Source organism: Lactuca saligna, chromosome 3 (assembly GCF_052625555.1).
Source record: "Lactuca saligna cultivar CGN05327 chromosome 3, ASM5262555v1, whole genome shotgun sequence".
NCBI lineage: Eukaryota > Viridiplantae > Streptophyta > Magnoliopsida > Asterales > Asteraceae > Lactuca > Lactuca saligna.
In genome coordinates, this window is record NC_136419.1 from 214,344,632 (window position 1) to 214,354,625 (window position 9,994).

A 9,994-nucleotide genomic window follows, 5' to 3' on the forward strand; every position below is an offset into this window, starting at 1 on the left:
GGAAGATTTAGGGCTTTTAAGCCATATGAGGTGACCAACCATGATTTGCAAACATGGTTGGGGGTCAAGACTTCGGATCTAGCACTTGGGAAGAGTCACAAGACAGATTGGAGTTGCTTTTGCACTCAAGGAAGGTCCCATGCATTATAAGAACCTTTTTAGGGCCTTTTAGGCTCAAAAGTCCCATGCATGCACGTAAAGTTCGTAACTTTATGTGCTAGATTGAGCTTAGGGGCTTGGATCTATCATTTAGACAAGTGTTGTACATCAAAAATCGAGGATTTAGGGTGTGGACGTTATCGAATCGGCGAGTCCGTTCTTGGGACTCGATGAGTCCAAGGCATAATGTCCCAAATCTATTGAGGGTCAAAAGAACTCAGTTGGGTGTTAGAAGGGTTGTAGCAGGTCAGAAGGAGTGGCCCAACACATTGGACTTAGCTTTAGACCTGGAGTTCATGAGACTCGACGAGTGCAAGAACAGACTTGACGAGTCCAAGGCAATCTCCTTATGGTTGAAGATGAACTCAACGAGTTGGTCATACAACTCGGAGAATCAAGGTTAGGACTTGTTCATACAACTCATCGAGTCGGATGAAGGTTCATTCGATGTTCATATAGAAGAGGAACTCATCGAGTCGTTGCCAAACTCGCCGAGTCGAGTCGTGGATAAGTACGGGTAAAGGGTTAGGGACTCGATGAGTTGACGACCCAACTCAGCGAGTCGGGTCAACTTGAAGTTGACTTTGACTGAACTTGAACTAACCATGTTTAGGGTTGCACGTTCTATGTGGTGACTTGAAGGTTGTCGTGTAGGGATCGAGGAGTCGAAGTGAGTCGACTTGTATGCCTAGGATAGTTCAAACACTGCACGACATTGAGGTGAGTTACCTTCCAGTACGGGTGGGTCTAAGGCCACATTGTCGGCCCACCAAAGAGGGGTATTTAGAAGATGATTGTCTTTGTGGTAATTATCTTGGTCTGGTTATATGCTTTGGTCATGATTTTTATCTGTATGATATGTTATGTGTATAGTATGGATTAGTTTTCCCTGACAGCGGTCCTTAGGGCCGAAGGGTAGGTCAGTACCCGGATATGCCTGACTGTATGTTTATATCTTGTTGTTGTATGCTAGTGGTAGGGGTGGAATAGTCCCCAATTACCGGTTGAAAGATACCAATGACAGTTCCCGGTTGAAAGATACCGATGATGATTATCGGTTGAAAGATACCGACGATGATTACCAGTTGAAAGATACCGATGATAATTACCGGTTGAAAGATACCGATGGAAGTTACCGGTTGAAAGATACCGACGATATTGTATGGTATGTGGTATGATGGGGGAACTCACTAAGCTTTGTGATTATGGTTTTCGTTTTGGTTTTAGGTACCTCTTCGTTTAAGGGGAAGGAGCTGGCGGCGTAGCATCGCATCACACACACACAATTCCACATCAGCGTAACATCGCATCACACCCTACTCAGTCCCTTCATGAGGGGATCTGTTGGGTTCTCATCTAATGATACCCACTTTGCCACGAGGAGTCCCTCTTATAGCATATCGTATAATATCTCATAACACATAATGTAAGGGTATTTTAGGAAATCACTGTTCGGGCGCTGGCTGATCGTACACACTGCTCTGTTCTGCCTTTCTCAAAATCTTTTACTCTTTTAGAAAAAATGTTTCTTTTCTGAAAATTTTCCTTAAATCCTCAGTTTGAGTTCAGATACACCCGAAGGTGCATCCGAATCCTTGAAACCAAGGCTCTTATACCAACTTGTAACGACATAAAAATTAAAACAAATTTCCATTTTTCAAACAACATAAAACTCATTCAGTATTCTCAAATCTCATTTTTTACAAATGTCATCATGATAAAAACATATCCCAAGATCATAAAATAAATATTCTGCCAGTGTGTACGGATCATGTTGGCGCCTTCCCGCAATCCTCGCTAGTACCTGAAACACATAACACATAACACTTGTAAGCATAAATGCTTAGTGAGTTCCCCAAAATACCACATACAACACATACACCACTCAAGGCCATAGCTCTATGGGACCTTCCGGTCCATGTATCTCAGGGGACTTCCATCCCAACCCTGGTAGACCTTCCAGTCCTACATGTAATGACCTTCCGGTCCATACACTGTTGACCTTCTGGTCCATAACAAGATGACCTTCCGGTCCAAATACATACTACTCATAACATAACATAACACATACATATCACATAACATATATCACATACTCTTCATAGCAAATTGGACATTCCGGTCACACATAATTACCACTCTAGGTAATGTATAGTAAGAAGACTCACCTCGTATGCTGTCTACTAACTTACGTGCTCGGTATCCCTGAACCTCGTAACAATGATCTAGCCCCGCCTAAACACATAATCAATCATCTCAAATCAATAACGGATCTCCAGGCTAGAATAGTCCTTTCCAATGTTCTCTCAGGAGGCTAAAATACCATTTTACCCTTTTAATGGTCCAAAAGTCCAAGTGTTAACCCAACCCTAAAAGTCAACGAAAGTCAACTATAGTTAATGGTCAAACTTTAACCCAACTCATCGAGTTCACTAGTGTGACTCGGTGAGTCCATGCGTGTCCTCATAATCCTCATAAATCCTCACTCGCCTCACCGAGTTAACCTTTCGCTCGACGGGTTACCACTGGTCATGAATCATGGGGCAACCCGACTCGACTCGTCGACTCCCTTTATGGACTCGACGAGTTCCTTCCACGGCAACACTCAAATGACCTTTTGAGATAATATCTATTTCTCTAACCTACATATTTGACTTACAAAGGCTCAATAACTACGTAAAGGTCCAATCTTTACACCCATGCAACACATATAAGACTCTTTTAGGTGAAATAGCTTCTAAAATGGCAACCTAGGTTCATATCTCTAATGGAACAACATAAAGCAGGGAGGTTGGGGCTCTTTGGACCTCTCAAGGTCTAGATCCAGAGTTTAACACTCAAAGGGACATCATAAGCATCATAACCAAGCCAATAAAGGGTAGAGAAAACCCTAGATTCAAGGGTTCTACACCAAAACAGAAGAAGGATCGATTTAATACCTCAAAGATGGAGTTCCTTGCTTGAAACCACAAAATAGCAACCCCCCTGATCTTCTTTTGCTGGAATCTCCCTCTTCTTTGCAAAAACCACACCAACAAGGATCAAAATAACCCTTCTTCTCACACTACACAATCAAGCTCACTAGGGTTTCTCTCTTTGGACTGGTAGCCGCAAATGAGGGCCATAAGGTCCCTTAAATAGGGCACAGGCCCGAGGATTTAGGGTTTCCACCCACAGCGCGGACTCGTCGAGTACACCCATCGACTCGTCGAGTACATCCATCGACTCGTCGAGTCCGTTCATTAATCCAGTCAGCAAATCGCGATCTTACTCGACGAGTCTAGGCGTCAACTCGTCGAGTCACTCCTCATAACTCAAAATAAACAATTTAAATATGGTACCTGAAAATCCGGATGTTATACTGAACATCTCTATATCAGAAAAGTTGAATATCTTTAAAAGGCAGTGTGCATAACCGCAAATTTAATATGCAGATGTAGTAATTATATCAAATTGAAAACAGATACAAAGATTAAATTGTAAGAAAAGAATAGTATATTTTGTTAAATAATTTGAATCGCACTCTTTGTACGGATTATATCTTTATAATTGTTATGATTCACGGGTTGATTTTTATTGTTTTGTTTATATATTGTAATTTAAGATGGTTTACGTAGTAATTGTGGTGGTGTTCGAATACCAAGATGTTAGATGCGATTACTTTATTATTATTTAATGGTGTGGTTCTTGCATTTAATAGGATGCGTGCCTTCTTTTTTATGGATAAAAACACTTTTTTGGTGTGGTTGTCATATTTTTTTGATGCGGTTTTATAAATAGAGAAAGTTTTCCATCTCCTGGGACTGGTCAACGAAATTGTTTTCCATGAGAAACATCATTCTCGTGAAGCTGTTCGGGAGAATCTAAAGGATAGATGTAGTAGGGAGAACTGTGGTCAATGGCAGTGGTGGAGGTCTCCCTTGTACTGTCTTTGTTTTTGGGATCATCTCCCCCCATGCTTCAGGATCGGTTGGATTCTTGAATCTAAAGCTTTGAAAGCTGCTCTGATACCATCTAGAATTCTGATGTTATCAGGAACAAACTTCTTTATTGATCAATGTTAATCTATGAAACGTGATACAAGGTAAATAAATACTAATTACGATACTTAACAAACTAAGCTAAACAATATGAATAGCATAAACATTAGAAACTATTATTATCCTACATCATCTTATAAATATTGAGAAAACGTTTTTTTTCGTTTGAACGGGTTGTTTATTATGAACGAACTTGCAAGACATTAAGGGTTACACTTTTTATCAATAAAACTTAAAACAACAAGCAGAGTGATTTGAACGTACACATGAAAAGTTTATTTTCTAGTCAATGAAATGACCAAAGTAAAATGTCTTGTCTTCTTCCTTGTAAGGTGTTCTGCCACTTGCTTTTCCATGTTCTCAAATAGCACATTAGTATTCATTAAATCCCTGAAATGAGATACGAGCAACGATTCTGTAACAGCTCTCATAAACATTGCAGTGTTTTTCCCATGCATACAGCATTGCTCATTCAAAGCTTTCATACTCGTGTAGTCTCTATCATATGGATCCCAGTTTAGTTGAAAAGCATTGAGGGTATCAAGAGAAAACGATCCCTCGTCGTGAATAACATTCCTGACTTCATCCTCACATGGAAAATAAACAGGGGCATTAAATGTGTTGATATCTGATTCTTGAACCAGCTTCTATAGATATATAGTTTTTACATGATAAAAATATAAATGGTTACTAAATCTGAACAAAACATTATTAGTTAATTAGTTTGTGGTCGTATATATGTGAACATGGTGAAGAACCATATACCTCTTTGGCCATATTGTGAAGCGATTGCCCTAGTAGCCCCCACAAACTGCAACAATCACCATGCACCCACCACGTACTATTTCACTAGAGCGCATTTGTAAGAACATTTTCATGTCGGTATGAAATTGCTTTCTATACGCTTCAAACACATTTGGAGGACTTGTTTTAGCCATGTATATGTTTTCTTTGTTGTTTTCAATGCCCTCAGGTACCTACCTATCACATACTCAATTTCAATGATTTTGTTTTTGTTTTTTTAGTATCCAAATGCGCTAATTAACCTGAGAAAGCCAGTGAAGAGCGTAAGAGGAGTGAACAAGGTGTAAACTTCCATCTTGAAAGAGTCTACCATAGAAGGAACCCGGAGTAGCAGATACAAAACAACAAATGTTTTCCCCCTTCTCCTTCTTAAGGTTTGCATAAAATTTTGGTAGCAATTGGAAAATTGCGTTGAAATCGTTTCCATAAAGGTCATTTAAGAATATTTGAAATTGTGGTGCTTTATGACGATTATCTTCTCTACAACGCTCAAGGACTACATCAATAATGATAGATACAGCCAATAGCGTATTTGGGCCATTGGAGCATCCTAAATCTGCTATTACGAAACATTTGCTTAGGACTGTATCAAGATTAGCCATACCCTTGACTGCACTCTTTAAAACAGGCAGTGTTTTCCGTATCACAGTTTCCTGAAAAGTATGATTTTGAACACTTTATGAAGCAGATTATGGTATGCTTTAGTGATATATAATGACAAAGATGGATGAAGAAACGAGTTCCTCGCATAGCTTGATTCTCCATTGCCGACATTCATGTGTAGGATGTTGTTAAGTTCCATGCCTGTTAATTTTCATGTGTTGCGGTCAAGTGGCCATTTGTAATATAGATAGGCTTCCCCAAGTTATGAGATCATCTCAAAACGTGACACATGTTTCCTTGAGGTATTACCAAATGCTACTAATTAATTATCAGACGTATTTAGGAAATTGTGCGGCATTTATATAAATAGTCTTTAAAGTAATATGAAAATTCCAAAAATGGTCCTTATGTTTCATAAATTATAGAAAAGGTCTCTTACAAATACGATTCTTATGTTTAAAAAAATACAAACATAGTCCCTTTAAAATAAGGAAACTATATAGTTTTCCCTTATGTTCCATAAAATTGGAGAAACGGTCCATACTTAACAGCGAAATAAAAAAATGATCATCACCATCTCTATCCAATATAAACTTAGGCCTTGTTTGGTAGCCTCTTAATTGGAAAATTAAGAGGCAGCCACTTAATTTTTAAGATGCAGACCGTTTGGTAACATCTGAATATATGTCTCTTAATTTTTCAGATGTGAAGTCGTGTCTGAATTAAAAGAAAGAACGCGCGTTCCTCTTTTGCCCTTTCTTATAATTCGCTTCTTTCCCTCTTCTCTTTCTTTCACAGACGCCGATGACGCCTCCTTTCTTCCCATTGCATCTTCAATAGTTCGATTGCACGATTGCACCCCTCTGTTATTTTCTCCGCCACCAGCCGGCCACCGCTTCTGTCGGTACAGTTAGCGTCGCCGGCAACGAGCCCCTCCAACGAGCCCACTGTGTCGTTGGCTCCCTTTGAACACCAACACCTCCAGGGCCGCCGTTCAACAGCAAGGCAACAGGTATGTGCTTCGTTCTTCTCCAATCCATGATTTATGTATTTTTTTCTCTTGGTTTTCTCCGATCGTTTTCTCATATGATCTAGTGATAGCCCCTTACTCCAATCATTGATTTATATATTCTGATTTATGTGAAGTTTTCTTTGATTTATGTTATTATCTGAAATATATGAATTTTGAAGCATATTATTGTTATTCTTAATGGAGAAGAAGAACCTAATGGTTTGTTATTGGATTTTTGTGGAATTTTTTATGTGTTTATTTCCAACCCTAAATCACAGCAGGTGGCTATGATGTTTTGGTTACAAATTTTCATCCGACATGAAATGTTCTTAAACTTTGATTGATGAATTGGTGTATAATTGTGCTTATATATACACTTAATGTAAATTGTTATGTTTCTTGTCCTCAAAAGCATTTATGGCATATAATTGTGTTATGGAGATTTGATTAATAGTTTAATGTAGACTTTGAAGCACAAAAAGAGCCTAATTTTATCCCTTTGGTTTGTCTATGACAGATAATGTTGAAGCCAGAAGAGAAAGTGTGCAAGACAGGGTTTTATGTGCTACATCTATGGAACTATTCAAATGGAAAATGTGGTTATTAGATGATTATTCTTGAATTTGTTTAATTGATCAAGTTTTGGTTGTTATTATGGTCTTTAGATTGGATTTGCAAGTAATAGATTATGGTCATTAGATAGTTATTCTTGAATTTGTTTAACCGGTCAACTTTCAATTGTGATTATGGTCTTTAGGTTAGCCACATTTTTCCATTTTCATGTTCAAGAACATATTGTGTTTGCATATACTATTTCGTAATTCTTTATACAAAATTGCAAGTGTTTTCTTTTGTATGGTGTTTTTATATTTTTTTTAGTTATTCAAAAAAGTTGGTTTAATTGTTTTATAAACAAAAACAACATATAAGGGTAAATGGTCAATTTTATAATTCAGTATAAGAATTCAGAGGTTCTAACCAAACAACATGTTTAAATTCATATCTTAAAAATTCAGACTTTCTTAGAAATTCAGACCTCTTAAAATTTAAGATCTTAAAAATTCAGATCCTGCCAAACAGCCCCTTACAAATATAGTCACATTTTTCACAAAATGCAAGAAATAAAACTTATGTAAGAGATCATTACACAAATAATATTCAAAATATAAGATTAGCAAACCCGAAGCAACGGAAATGCCACTCCACTAATATTCTGAAGGAGAAAATATGGAAATATGTTATTATTTAAGAATTAAGAGGCCCAACACCCCAACCCATGACAATTGCACTTCCCAAAAAATAAAGGGTCCAATTTTGATTTTCGATCGTTGCCAATAAATTTGTTCGAATCTAACTATATTTAATATTCTAGAAAATAAGTAGTGGGGACGGTATATGGCATGAAAATTGTTGGAATAGGTGTGTAAAGTTATAATAAAATCGTTCAAAGTAAAAATTAAATTGTTATAACTTTATGGGTTGGTTTCATAACTAGAAATAGTTAGAAATAAATTTAGAAAATAGGTAAAATGATTTTTTAAGTTTTACATATGACTTAATGAATTAACTAGAAATTAGTGGAATTAGTTAATTATTGATTAAATTATTCTGGAATTAATTCAGAATTAATTAAAATTAATTAAAGATGCAATCGATGAATTGTAATTGTTGAATAGTTAAACAAAAGAAGTAATTCCAGAACATACTTGAATAGATTAAATATAAATATTTAATTATTCAAATCAATGTTTATCTTGGAGATCCACTAGCTATAAATATGACCTATAAGGTCATAAATTCCATGCCTTCTACCTCACATAAGGTTGATATCGATGTTCTCCTCATCTCTCATCTCTTCGCTTCATTGTATGGTGTCTAAGGTTTTAGGGTTGAGCCGTTATAGGCAGCCATACTTTTGGTGCTAACTTTATGAGGCAGGCATGGGGAATTTAAAGTATTATATACGAATATATCACAAATGTATGTATTCCAATCCATTGATTTTGATTATACTTGGCGTTTCTTTTAGTTTAATAAGTATGTTGCTATTAGTTGATTTCGATTATACCTATTATTTCTTTCTGCGTTACATTGATTATGTAACCTACAAATTCAAACAATGGTATGAGAGCTAGGTCATACAATTATATGTTCATCTTAATTGAAACCTGCACAATAAAAGAAAAAAAACCGTAAAGCGTCCCATGCTTTTCTAAAATTCCATTCTTTGTTTTGGCTTGTGTAATTAGATTAGTAGAGTAAAGTTTAGTCATTATTTGTTATTTTAATTATTAGATTCTGAATCCTATAATGTTAGATGGATTTATAACGCTAACTTGAATTTTAAGGTTAAATAAGGAATTCTAATTTTTAATTATGAGATAATTAAATGGAATTATTCTTAATGAAATTTAATATAATATTTAATTAATGGTTAATCAAATGATAAATATTAATTTCATAAATGGTTTAAATGATTATTTAATTAATTGTTAATTCTAAAAAATTACATTTAAACCTGAAATTTTAAAATGCTTAAAATACACCATATACATATATAAGAGCTTTAATACCCTATGCATAACTAAAAATCGGTCGAATCAATTGTAGGTCTCATTCACGAAGCCACACTATAAGAGAGTTATAAGGAAAATGTCACAACTAGCATTTTTTCTAGGAAATTCTATTCTCATGTAAACATCATCCATTGTAAAAGCCTATACTCTAAGCAAATACTAAACTCTCTTCTAGTTCAAATTCATCTCATATGTGCAAGTAAGGGTTGGAAACCCTAGAAATCCCGGCTCAAGTTCATTGTGGACTAGGATTCTCTTATTGGGCCTAAGGGACCAATAAATCATCAATTCACCAATCTATAACATTTTGGACCATTTGGGCATAGAATGATTCATTCTAACCCTAATGGGCCTTACTGGGCCATAAATAAAATTACTTAGCCCTAATGGACCATAAAACCATTCTTTTATACCATTATGGGCCGAAAAACATTATTGGACCTAGGAAATTCGAATAAAGCCAAGAGAGTGAGCCCAACATCATTTTCCTTCACTCCATTAGGCCCATTCTCGGCCCAAGAAAGAAAAAAAAAATATATGGAAAATGAGGATTTGCCTAACACATGACACCTAATCTTTATTTGTTGGATATCCATGCAAGAGTGCATGTATCCATGCACCTCTCCCACCATCATTAATCAAACTCTATATCTCTCTCTCCCCTCTTATTCTCTCGGCCAAAGGAACACACACACTCCACTTTCAAACCCTCTCAAAAATCATCTCAAAAACTCATCTTTCACCCATAAAAATTTCGAGATTTTGGGTGCTCTCAAGAGGATCTTCATCTAAATCATCAT

At 36.3% G+C, this 9,994-nt stretch overlaps 1 pseudogene; it reads right to left on the bottom strand.

Annotated features, from left to right (window-relative positions):
- Nucleotides 1–4,474: 4,474 nt before the first annotated feature.
- On the bottom strand, nucleotides 4,475–5,805 carry LOC145034145 (putative jasmonic acid carboxyl methyltransferase 1; annotated as a pseudogene).
- Between the last annotated feature and the right edge of the window lie 4,189 nt (nucleotides 5,806–9,994).